The sequence below is a fragment of the Lemur catta genome, chromosome X (genome assembly GCF_020740605.2).
Source record: "Lemur catta isolate mLemCat1 chromosome X, mLemCat1.pri, whole genome shotgun sequence".
NCBI lineage: Eukaryota > Metazoa > Chordata > Mammalia > Primates > Lemuridae > Lemur > Lemur catta.
The window spans coordinates 42,258,641-42,271,989 of NC_059155.1; the positions used below are offsets into that span (position 1 = coordinate 42,258,641).

Below are 13,349 nucleotides of genomic sequence, written 5' to 3' on the forward strand. Positions count from 1 at the left end.
AAATTTCAGAAAGCAGGGCCAGTGAGACCCCGGGGAGCTACACAGAGGTGCAGGCTTTGGGATTGCTGCAAGCCTGGTTCTCAGGGATTGTGTCCCTAGCTGCAAGGTGCTGGCTCTCAAAGGAAGGGAATTTCATGGAGGGGGAGCTGAGAGGGGTGATTTGCTCATATTTACACAGTGGCAAAGCTGACATGGGTCTTCAGACACTAGATCCTCTTTCTCTCCCCACTCCCAGGGCCCAGCCCCTCCGCCCTAATCCCCACCCTGCTAGGGAGACAGGAAAGAATCTGACCGCTGCCTGACGAGCACGTGTAGGAATAAGAGTCAGCCATTTTCTCTCCGGTCGGCCTCTGCATTCGTCTTCGTGCCATGTCAAATGGAGGAAGAAAACTGGTGAGAAGCCGGAAGGCCCTGAAGTCTCACCTGGAGTAAGGCAGCAGTTCTCACTCTCCGCTGCAAGTCAGAATCGCCTGGGCTCACTTGAAAAGTGCTCTATGTGTGTGGCCCCATTTTCCCCACAGGTGTGCAGTGAGCCAGGTGGAATGTGCCCTGTGAAGGCAACTGAGGACTCAGCTCCAGTGGCTTGCTAAGCTGGAATATGAACCCTGGTCTGTGTGACTTCTAAGCCCATCTCCAGGAGATATTTGTTGAACCCATTATTGTGCAAGTTAATAAGGTATGGTTCAATAAAATCATGGATTCAACAGGTATTTCCTGGATGCCTCATGCAGGCTGGCCAAGCTGGATACTGGGCACAGTGCGGTGAGCAGGACAAGGTGAGGGTAGGAACTTGGACCCCAGTGGACTCACAGACTCTGTCCAAAGACCCGCACCCATGAGTGGGTCATCTGCAGGTGCTGAAGGCCAGGAAGGAGGCCAACAGGAGGCTGGAGCCCAGAGGAACTGTGGAGCCTGCTTCAGCCAGAGTGGCTGTGAGGATGGGAGAGCAGAGAAGGAGCTAGCCTGGTCCCAGCAGTGGGGGGAGAAGGATGTGGGGGAGGGGGCAGGGGGCAGAGCCATGCTGGGCTGGGGAGGGCTGCGAGCAGGCTGTCCACCCCCAACCCACTGGGAGAGCCATAAAATGCCCCTGAGGGTTCCAGGCAGAGAAGTGACAGGATCAGAGTTGAGTCACTGGGAGATCCTCCAGCAGCAGGGGACCCACTCTCAGGGTCAGCACCCATCAGCTGGGGGGCCTGTCCTGCCTACCCCCACCCCATCCTCCTCTGCAAAGGCAGGGTTGATCCGGGAGGCCCCCGGCTGACCCAGCAGAGGACCATATTTGTGATCCAACCCCAGCTCGGAGTCTTAGGAAAGAACAAAATAACAAGAGACCAAAGCAGCCTAACTCAGCCAGAGGAGCTGGAAGGTTTTAATCAGAAACATCACAGAAATTAAAACCTTCACCCGAACCATCCCCTGCCAGATGGAAATTCAGTCTCTCCTGCAAGTTCTTTAAAAAGGGTTCTCCATGCACTACAGGGTACACAGTCATCGGTTTCTGTGTCTAAATAATATTAAATAAGGTTTATATGAATCTTTGTTCATCATAAGCCTAAATCTTCTTTACTGCAATCTATCACCAATACCAGCTTTTCGCTGTATTTCTGTTTTGCGAAATTGGGTCTATTTGAAGATAGTCAATTATTTTCCAGTTACAATTTAAAAATTAAAGATGACCCTAGAGCCCTGATAGAAAGTAGCAAGTTCTCTTCAGCCGCGTTCCTGAGTTCTGCACCCAGTAGCTGCCTCGCCTACATTGCCAGTAAGGACACGGCTAGGAAAGAGGGGACAGGGGCATGGGGGGTCTTTGGGGCAGCACAGCCAAGGAGGCAGCGACCAGGTCCCACCCCAGCCCCAAACAGGGCAAAGACAAAAGTCCAGATGCTGTGACCCACCCATCAGCACATCCCAGCAAGGTCCTGAGGCCTTCCAGACCCACTCCGATCCTTGTCACCTGCCTTCTGATGAGACACTAGCACATACATGCTGGCACAAACAGCTTGGGGTGCCAAATGTAACAGAGCCAACTGAGGGCAGAATTGACACATCTAAGTGCTTGTCCCAGCTCTGTCTTTTCCAGCTGTGTGACCTTGGACAAGGTCCCTCACTTCTCTGATGGTTAGTATCCTCTCCCGGACAGTGAGCTTAAAAATCGCACAAGACATTCGTCACGGGGCTGCTGTGAGGACAGATGGCATTTTGGAGCCAAAGACGTTCGTGAACTGGACTGACACCTGGTTGCCTTGGGTCTAACTGAAGCAGGGGTCCAAGAGGGACAGACAGGAGAGGAGGGAGAAGTAAAAGACGTGGGAACCCTGGGAATGTCCCAAACCCCAAGGCTGGGCCCAGTGCAGCCACTGGAGTCCCTCCCAGGCTCTGAGGCTCACATACACTGGGAGAACCGCAGGGCTCACTTGGGTCATGCACTGGGCCAAACATTTGTCACAGGGTCCCCTCGTAAGAGCATCAGGAAGCAGGTATTCTCATTCCCCCATTCTACAGAAGGGGAAACCAAGGCTCCGCGAGGTTCTGTTTCAGCTGAACCAGCATTCCCCTATAATGTCTGGTCTCTAATCTCTGTGCTGCATGGCCATGAGGGGACAGGAAAGCACGAGAAGCTTCCTTCCCACAGAGCCAGCTTCTCCCTTAGACACAGGAGGCACAGTGCCTGGGGTCCTCGATACATTTAGGGGGCAATAAAAATGTTTTGTTTTGTTTGTTTTGTTTTTTGAAACAAAGTCTTGCTCTGTTGCCCTGGGTAGAGTGCAGTGGCATCACCGTAGCTCACAGCAAACTCTAACTCCTGGGCTCAAGCGATCCTCCTGCCTCCTGAGTAGCTGGCACTACAGGTGTGCACCACCACGCCCGGCTAATTTTTTCTACTTTTTGTAGAGACGGGGTCTCAAACTCCTGGTTTCAAGCAATCCTCCTGCCTTGGCCTCCCAGAGTGCTAGGATTATAGGCATGCGCCATTGCTCACTGGCCCATGAAAATGTTTTGATTTTAATTTATTTTAAAATCAGAAGAAAAATTGAAGAAAATAATAATGAATATAATCACAAATCCAGCTTGGATTATATTTATACCAACACAGTCATATGATATACTTTTTATTATTTTTTTATGGAGGAAGGGACCCATGAAGGCAAAAGTCAGACGTGGCCCTGGTGCCCCGTGGACCTGTGTCCACCTCCACACCTCCTGCTTCCTGTCAGCCCTGGAGTGTCGCAGCAAGTCCAGCGGCCTGAGCCAATCCCCTTAGAGTGGCCCAAGCCACCTGGCTTAGCCTGTGGAGCCCCCACCCCACACCCTGTCCCATGTCCTTCTCCTAGAGCACCCCACTACCCCAGCCCCTCAGCCCAGGGCTGAGGAAGGGCAGGTTCCAGTTCCTGGCAGTGCCCAGCTTCCTGTTTTTCTCCACGTGGATGAGGTCAGGCTGTCACTGGAAAGGGATGTGAGGATCATTTATGGGCAAGCAGATCCCAGCCAGGGAGTGGACTGAGCAGCTAAGGGGGGAGGGGAGGGCAGGCTGCGCCGGGCTCTGGGGTCCCCTTCTCCCCCACCCAGGGGGCCCTTTTTCCCTGGCACCCATGCAGACCCCTGCAAGTCTCCTCTGTGAAACTGAGAGGGAGGTTCTGTGGTGCCTTCCACCTGCTGAGGGGACCCGAGTCAGACTGAGGTGGGAGCAGGAAGGGTTGCAGTGCGGGTATGACAAAGAGCTGAGATGACAACAACACTGGAAGATAAGATGCTTCACTAGTTGGTGCCACAGACACCAGGGATTTATGTAAAGCGTCAGCCCATGGCCTTCAGCCCAACACCCCCGCACCGCTGTCCACTCAACACAATTGAGAGTCTGCTGTGTGCCAGCCGCCTGCCCTCCCCTGGGTGCCCTTGTGGAACTTCCGCATCCTTCCCCTTCCAGGGGGTGGGGCTGGACTAGTCAAGTTCAAACTCCAGCTCTTCAGGTTACAGAGATAAAGGCTTTGGGCAATTTACATAACCTGTTTTGCCTCTGTCCCCTCTGCAGAGTGGGGATGGTAACAGCACTGGCCTCCCAGGGATTAGGGCACTAACCAGTCAATTCATGTCAATGTCGTCATCAGCATCCTCTCCCCTGTCCCCGCTCAGCCCCTCTCGCCTGACTTGGCCTCACTCCTTTCTTCTACTCACTGTGCCTCCTCCTGTTCACCTCTCCCTCCTCCCTTCCAGGTCCTTTCCTGTGGCCTAGAGCTGCTGTCTAGGAAAAGGAGGCTCGAGCCAGGAGCACGCAAGGCCACGGCCAAGGCAGGGTCCACACGGAATGTGCACCCGCTCGGGAGAGCCAGTTCCCATGCTGCCAAGGGCCCAAGGAAAACCCTCAGCCTTGCTTCCCACTGCACCCTCCTGAGTCTGAGAGGAAGGGTCCACGGGTCGTTCATGACTCACGCTCAGCCAGGGACTCAGAGCCAGCAGCCAAAGGTCCAAAGGGAGGACATGAGGTAACTGGGCCACACAGAAGTGGCTTTTCATCCAGAAGACCTTGAGCATGAGCAAGAAATGGTAGGGGAGGGAGTCTCCTATCTCCAGTGACAGCAAGCCCAGGGCAGCCTGAGCATAAGCTGGAGGACTTGTGCTAGTAAAATAAGAGTTTAGAGCCTGGACAATAAGCAGGTATTCAAGGAATACTCGTTGAATGAATAAACGACTCCACGTGGGGGCAGGGTAGAGGGTGTTGGAGGTAAGAGCAGACAAGGAGTGCCAATAGCTACATCTGCCATGTCCAGTGAGGAGCAAGATGGTGGCCACACAGGGTAATACTGTAGCCAATGCTGGCAGAGCACTTCCGTGTGCCCCAAGCACTGTTCTATGTGTCTTACCCATGGTGACTCATTACTTCTCCTGGCAACCCGGCATAATATATCTATCATCACCCCTGTTTTACAGACAAGGAAACTGAGGCATAGAGATATCAAGAAGCTGAGCCAGGCACCCTGGCCTGAGAGGCTGTGCCATTAACCACTGTGCTCTCCTGCCTCTCAAGTTTATTCTGAAGAGAGAATATCCTCAACTTTCAGCTCACGTGTTCATTTCTCAGTTCAAATACCATGTTTTTGGCTTCTCCGAAGTTTTTTTCAGTGCATGTGTTCTACTCAAGTCTCCTTCATTGGTCTTGTTTTTTTGTTGTTGTCATTGTCATCTGTCTTCTCAGCAGCTCCAAGCGTTTGTCCACCCCAGTTCAAAATCAAAATAATGTCAGCAGGCCGGGCACAATGGCTCACACCTGTAATCCTATCACTCTGGGAGGCTGAGGAGGGAGGATCACTCGAGGTCAGGAGTTCGAGACCAGCCTGAGCAAGAGCAAGGCCCCGTCTCTACTAAAAAATAGAAAGAAATTAACTGGACAACTAAAAATATATAGAAAAAATTAGCCTGGCATGGTGGCACATGCCTGTAGTCACAGCTACTCGGGAGGCTGAGGCAGGAGGATCGCTTGAGCCCAGGAGTTTGAGGTTGCTGTGAGCTAGGCTGACGCCACAGCACTCTAGCCCGAGCAACAGAATGAGACTCTGTCTCAAATAAAATAAAATAAAATAATGTCAGCAGTTAGGAGAGAAATCGTGGTGTTCGCACCAAGAGTGCGGTGCTGAGGATGGAGAAACTGAAGGGTTGGGGCTCTGTTTTGAAAGAAACAGGGAAAGAACTTCCTGATATTTTGGATGTTGGGGGTGAGAAGAAGAATCACACTCACAAGTTAAACGATACAGTGCATGAGAAGTGGGTGGTGACACAATGCGTGTGAAAGCCATCACTGGCCCTAGAAACCAAAAGAAACAGGTGAGGGAAAGTGCCTCCCAAAGTGCCAGGATTACAGGTGTGAGTACCTGTGCCCGGCCGGTAAGACTTTCTTGATTGTTCTTGAAGGACTTCAGTTTCAATGAGCAAGAAAAGTTAACTGGATGAAAATATGGATATCTAAAATGTTCCACATTATGCTTTTATTCACTAAATTCTTTTACAGCCACAGTCTCGGATTTGTTCTTTGTGACATTTATGAGAAAAATGACAGCAAATACTATTGTCCCCAGTTTACAGGTGTGGAATGACTTGCCTCAGTTCACACGGAAAGTATTTGATCCAAGTTTTCTTTCTCAACTGCTTGCCTGTCATACAGAATACTGACTATAAGCTTTGGACACATGGGTTTGAGGCCTAACTCTGTCTTTTAGATTTTTAATGGAGTTTTAGGTTTCATAGCCACAGAGATTTGAAGATGTTTAATATCTCTAAGCTGCAATCTCTTTCTCTGCAAACTGAGGTCAGTAATTCAACCTGCCTCATGGGGGATATTGTAAGAGTAAATGACATGACAAACGCAAAAACTCAGAACTATGCTTACATAGTAAACAGATAAAATACGTTAACTATTGTTATCATTGTTTTCTACCTGAATAAATAGATAAATAAACTCTACTGAAGAGAGTTTATTAGATTATGATTTATGAATCAAAAATTCAGTTTCAGCTTTAATTTCTGGCCCTGACATTGGGGGACTATGATTCTTATGTAATAATTGGCTGCTTTCATGTGAGCCTTGAAAGTGGTCACACTATTGAATGGCATTAATTATGTCCCCTGTTGAGTTTTACAGCAGTGTGAATGTTACAGTTTGTGCCCAAAGGAAACCTGATGCACAGAGAGTCCCTGAACAGAACTGCTCTTCTGTGTCACAGCCCCAAAGGCTTAGAGACTGAGAAATCCTAGCTAAGTTACCAGAGACCATTATTTGCTTAAAAGAGATGGCTCTGATTAATCTCAGCCTTCCAACCCGGGCAGCCCTTCTAGTGAAAGTCTTACTTCCCTGGTCACCAGGTAGAATTTCTGACCAAATGTCAAGTCTGAGTAATAATCTTCAAGCACCAAACTAGGTGTCTGGGTTATTTACCTGTCCCTAGTATGTGAAGACATCCCTTGTACATACATACTCAAAACTCCTTAGACCAAAACCCTTACGGCTATAGTTTGCCTTGAAGGAAGTTGTATTTTCCATATGGCATGTGGGCCAGTTTCTGCTAATAAAATGGTCAAATGCTTTCTCTCTGAAAAGCTTTGTTCATTGTCTCTGGTGTAATTTTGGTTCCCAGGGAGAGACACTTGCCCCTTGTTTCTAATATGAAGTGTCCACTAGTCCTGGGGTCTCTAGCCCAGGTTTGAACTTACTTTGACCCCCACCTAATGCCTTACAATAGTTGATCATATTATGATTGAACGTTTTTGTTTTCACTTTTTTTCTATCAATTATAAATTCAACAGTTCTTGTCTGTAAGATCATGAAGTTTTTTGAACCGAAGTTGAAACTTCATGTGTATTTTTAATAGTTACGTTAAAAACTGAAGTGTCAGAGGAGGAAATTTCTAGGAAAATGCCCTTATTTTCTGCTTTTAGAGATCAAAAGAATGTCTCATTATGGGGCGTCACCATTATATGCAGTAAGTTTTAGAACAAAAAAAATTCTGAATTAATCTTTGTTAACTTTATTTCAGAAAGTGGTAAAATAGCTGTGGCATACAGACCCAGTGAAGAGATCGTAGATGTCAGAAGTGGGCCGGGCGAGGTGGCTCAGGCCTGTAATCCTAGCACTCTGGGAGGCTGAGGCCAGAGGATCGCTCGAGGTCAGGAGTTTGAGACCAGCCTGAGCAAGAGCAAAACCCTGTCTCTACTAAAAAATAGAAAGAAATTAGCTGGACAACTAAAAATATATAGGAAAAATTAGCCAGGCATGGTGGCACATGCTTGTAGTCCCAGCGACTCGGGACGCTGAGGCAGGAGGATTGCTTGAGCCCAAGAGTTTGAGGTTGCTGTGAGCTAGGCTGATGCCACAGCACTCTAGCCCGGGCAACAGAGTGAGACTCTGTCTCAAAAAAAAAAAAAAAAAAAGAAGAAGTGAAGAACTACATGATTTAATTCAAGTGTGTGGAAATAAAAGCTTAAGGGTAATGTAGCCAGGGTAGCCATAATTCAAAACAATCACCAGTATTTGGAAGACTTCAGCATGTATCATTCTTAGGAACATGTGAAACTCCGAAACTGCTTTTGAGTGCAGGGTATTTCTGGGGCTTTTACTGAAGTCCCGGCCCTTGGCTCTGACCCCTTATTTGAAGTTTGGAGAGCAGAATTGAGGACTATTAGAATACTACTACTGTTGGAGACACAAGAGAGGGGTTAGTCTCTCCCACCAGGGGTTAAGGATTCTGGGATGCTTGAAGACAGGCCTTTTTAGAATTCCTCTCAAACAAGATCCCAGGGATTTGGGCAGAAAGTTAACAACTGCTTTAAATGTGATTATGCTATAGCTTTCGAAAACTATTATGCCTTTCAAATGTGGCCTATTACCTAGAGCTCAACATCTCCTATATATCTTGGAAGGAATATTTTGCTGAAGATCCTTTCTGTAGATAAATTACAGTCATATGCCACATAACGACCTTTTGGTCAACAACAAACCACATAAAGTGATGGTGATTCCATTAGAATATAATGGGTTGCCCTATATAGGTGTACCATTTTTTAATCTTTTATACTGTATTTTTGCTGTACCTTTTCTGTTTAGATACACAAATACTTACCATTGTGTTACAGTTGCCTATAGTATTCAGTACAGTCACATGTTATACAGGTTTGTAGCCCAGGAGAAATAGGCCATACCATGTAGCCTGGGCGTGTGGTAGGATACACCATCTAGGTTTGTGTCAGTGCTCTCTATGATGTTTGCGCAGCCACAAAATTGCCCAATGATGCATTTTTCAAGCTCCTCCTCACATGGCAAACAATATATAACTGTATATAAAATCCCTTTATTAGGGGTTAAGTTGCTAACATAATATCTAAGGTAGTCATTATTTACTATGTATAGGATTTTATTTTTTTTTAAGGAGCAAACAATGTGTTTTGTGTTAGTGGAAACTTAATTTGGGGCTAGATTTTTGATTATTTAACTTGCTCCAGAATTGCAAAGCGTTTTGTTTTGAAGAAGGGAGAGAAAGTAGTTGCATTCTGAAAAAGTATTTGAAGTTTTTTCCATGTAAAATAATTATTTTAATTTTATTTAAATAAAACCAGTGAAGGTAATGTCAAATGTTAAAAATACTAGTTTCCTGTGAAATGTGAGAAGAAAGAAAGAAGTCAGCACTGATTTCAGAAATACAATTGTAACAGGTCCATCCCTAAATGAGGCGAATCTTAGAATCACTCCCAACTTAAAACCATTATTATGTACCAAGCTGTAAGGTTTTTGGGTGGTCAGTGCCAGAGAAAGAAGGACGAGTAGAGTTGAAAGGGTTAAGCAAAGAGGCTTTATTGGAGCACTCCTAGGTGAGGGTAACGGGTCCCAAGGGAGGGGCCTGGGTGAGGTTCCCAGGTCCCAGGAGAAACCAGGGACTCGAGAAGTCACAGTTGTCTGGGACTGAGGCAAGGGTAATTATATGCGGTGAGAGGCATAAGTGGAGGGGAGCTTGCTTTTTAGGTGCTTGTTTAAGTGGTTTATTAAGTTTTCCGTAAACAGGATGTCTCTGGGGCTGCAACAGGATATCTCCAGGATCGGGTAGACGGCATGGGGGCTGGGTGTGCTGCCAGTCACAGGATGTGGCTGGGCTTGGTGAGGCCAGGTGCTTGTTCAAGTGGAAAAGTGGAGCGGACTCACTGCTTAGGGCAGAGGGGTTTGCAGCAGGGGAGGGGGCTACACAGCCCCCCCCACCAACCTTACACAAGCCATGTGCTAGACACTGGGAAAAAGATGAAGCACTTTCTCAGTTTACATATTACGAGTTGTACCAAACAATAAACAAGTCATAAAATAGGAAGCATTGTGAATTAAGTCAGTTGGGTTCTATTATAGCAGTATTTCAAGAAAATTATTTAACCTGCTGACTTTAAGATCCTAAGTGTCTTCTCCGTGTGTGCACATAGGATAGACCTCTGAAAAGTGGCGTAGTTACTTCTAGGTTAATGGCCGTGTTTAGCTAAGGCAGGATGGGGGAAGTTTGCCCAAGCTGACATAAAGGGCTATTCACTCCGATTCACACAGTCTCTCCTAGACCGAATTGCCCGACTCCTAAAACCCATCCTATAGAAATTTTGGAGTCATCACTGATTCTGTGACAACCCCTATCTAATAGAGTGGTGAATTCATTATCAAACATGGATCAAAGGATACTGAAAGTTGAGCAAAAATGGTAACATTCTGGAGTAAATAACTGTAATGTGTGTTCTGCCTGCCACACTAACTGGCGCTCATTGTACAGGTCAGTTGTGTTTCTTGGAAGCCAGGGAGAGGAAGAATATCTCTCAGATTTTAGCTTGGAGGAAGACAAGTTCAGGCTGCCAAAACTGGACTAGCACTTCTGAATATACGGAGAGGAGAGGCCCTGTGACTTCCTTGGGAAGCTCAGCTGTCCCTACCCCAATGGGCTGCTGGACTTCTGGGGCCACCCAGGTCTGTGGCCCAAATCCTGCCTGGCTAAGGGGGTAGTGGTTTTCCTGCAGGGGACAGTTGTATCTCTGCAGGGGAAGAGAGGCTTGGGCCCAGTGACTGTGGGGAAAAGCTCGCCCCGGTGGCACGCAGCCAATCTGGGCCTGAGCTAAATAAAGGCTGCTGCGTAAATAAAGGTGTCATAGATAAAGGGCAGGGCAGGGCGGGGCGGGGCAGGGCGGGGCACGCGGTTGCAGGGCTGCCATAAATGTTTCGGCTCCCGCTGGCGCTGGAGCCTCCACACGTCATGTCCCTACTGCGCTTCTGGACCCTGTGGGTCCTTCTCACATGGCAATCGTGGCTGCTGGTCTAGGCAGCTCCACTTCCAAAGTGGGCCTGGGACCCATTCCCACTGACCTCTGAATCCCCAGGACCGACCGAGCCCTGGTCTTCCCACTCCTCTGATCTCCCACCCGAATCGCCCCATGTGCTTACACCCTCAGCAGACCCCTAGGGCTTTGATTACCTGGGGTCCTCTGCTTCTTCCCAGATGTTGGCCCTGCCTCAGCAGTTGACTGAGACTTTGGCTCTATTGCTGGACACGCATTCAGCTCAAGTGCTGCCTCCAGGGCCAGATCAGTTTGCCATTCCACATTGGGATCCTAATGACAAGCTGACTCCACAACAAAGGGTCCCGGAGGTGGTTCCAGTGCCAGGTTGGAATCAGACTCAAGTCCTAGTTCTGCCTCCTCAACTCAGAAGTAAGATTCAAGCTGTAGGTCTAGATCAGGCTTCAGATCACCAGGCATTTGAAATACTTGTTCCACCTCTAGATAGTCAGAGTTCAAAACCAACAAGGTTTATTATTTCACCAAAGAACCTAAAGAAAGATCTAGCTCAGCATCCATGGCTTGCTAAGGTGGTTGTTGGAACTTCAAATCGATTTGCATCAAAACCTCAGCATCAAAAACAAACTCTACAGGATGATGATTATCTAGATCCAAGTATGGATATAGTTTATCCTGGTGGCCTACCTCTGGAATTCCCAGAGAACTTAGATGAGTCTCCAAGGCCCCCTGAACTTTCTCAATTCCATCTAGAGGATGAAACTCAAAATCCAGAGACCCCTGAGGAGATGCAATCTTCTTCACTCCAGCAAGAAGCCCCAGAACAATCCGCTGAGGAGGTAGAACCTTCTTCAACCCAGCAGGAGGTCCCAGTTCAGCCTCCAGAGCACCCTGAGGAGGTAGAACCTTCCTCAACCCAACAAGAAGGCCTGGTTCAAAGACCACAGCTCCCTGAGGAGGTGGAAACTGCTGCCACACAGGAGGAGACCCGAGCTGAGTCTCCAGGCTTTCCTGTGGAGGCTGAACCTTCCCCCAGTGAGCAAGAGCAGCCGCTCAGCATTGTGAGTCTCCTGAGGAGAGTGAACCTTGTCCGACCCAGCAGGAGGCCATAGCTCAAGCTCCAGAGTCCCCTGTGGAGAGTATAGCTCAAACTCCACCAAATCATGAGGTGACAGTTCGACCTCATCATTATAACTTGCCCCATGTTGCAGTTAAACCTCTGGATGTGGAGGTTACTATAACTTCAGAGCCTACCAAGGAGACTGAATCTTCTGCAGTCCAGCTGGAGTCTCCAGCTCAGCCTTCAGAACATCCTGAGGAGGTGGAATCCCTCTCCAATCCAGCAGGAACAACCAGCTCAGTCTCCAGAACATCATGAAGTAACAGTTTCTCCTCCAGATAACCATCAAACTCAGCATTCAGACTTGCCCCATGCTGTTACATCCCCAGATCTGCAGCTCACCATAGCAGGAGAGCCTACTACAGAGGTGGGAACTTCTCCATTCCACCAAGAGGCTACATCTCAGCTCTCAGGGCCAATGATGTGGAACCTTCAACCCAGCAGGAGGCCCCAACTCAGCCTTAGGAGCTCCCGAATGAAGTTGCAGCTCAACCTCCAGAGCATCATGAGGTAACAGTTTCTTAAATTCAGCCTCCAACGTTACACAATGTCACTGTAAAACCTGTGGATCCTGTGGTTACCACAACTCCAGAGTCCACTAATGAAGTTGAAATTCCAACCCAACAGGAGGCCCCAGCTCAGTCTTCAGTGTCCCCTCAGCAGTTTAAAACTTTGAAAGGCCAAGAAGAGGTTATGATTCAGCAGCCAAACTTCCCTGAAAAGGATGAACATTCTCCAGTCCATCAAGGGGTCCCAACTCAGCCTGAAGAGCTTCCTGAGGATCCATCTCCAAGCCAGCAGGAAATCTCAGCATTACCTCAAGAGCCCCCTGTGGGTGTTGGATCTTCACCAGGCCAGCAACAGCATGCAGCTCAGCCTCCAGATCCCCCTAAGGAGTTAGTACATTCTCCAGTCCAATAGGAGGCCCCAGCTGAGCCACCAGCATCCCCTAAGGAGGTTGAACCATCTGGGACTCAGCAGGAAGCCTTGGGCCATCCTCCAAAGTCCACTGAAGATGTCAGACCTTCTCCACCTCAGCAGGAGTTTCCAGCTCAGCCTTCAGAGCCCCCTAATTAAGTTGTAGGTCAACCTTCAGTGAACTATGAGATGACAGTTCCATCACTACGTCAGGATCAAGCCCAGTATACAACATTGCCCACTGTCGCAGTTCAACTTTTGGTCCTGTGGCTTACCATAACACCAGAACCCACTATAAAGGTCGAACTTTCTTCAGTCATGCAGGAGACCCCAGCTCAGCTTCCAGAGCTGCTGAAGGAGATTATAGCTCCTGTGTATTATGAGACAAAAGTTCCAACACCAAGTCAAGCTCAAGCTCAGCATCCAACGTCACCCAGTGTCACAGTTCAACATTCGGACTTGGAGTTTACCATGATTTCAGTATCCACCATGTGGGCTGAACAGACCAGGTTCAGAT

The 13,349-nt window shown here is 48.2% G+C and overlaps 1 long non-coding RNA gene across 1 annotated transcript; it reads right to left on the minus strand.

Moving 5' to 3' along the window:
• Window positions 1–9,309: 9,309 nt before the first annotated feature.
• LOC123628846 lies at window positions 9,310–11,361 on the minus strand. Its single transcript, XR_006731772.1, has 2 exons — window positions 10,974–11,361; window positions 9,310–9,761 (listed from the first exon to the last, which is right to left on the minus strand). It is a non-coding gene; the product is annotated as an uncharacterized LOC123628846 (long non-coding RNA).
• Between the last annotated feature and the right edge of the window lie 1,988 nt (window positions 11,362–13,349).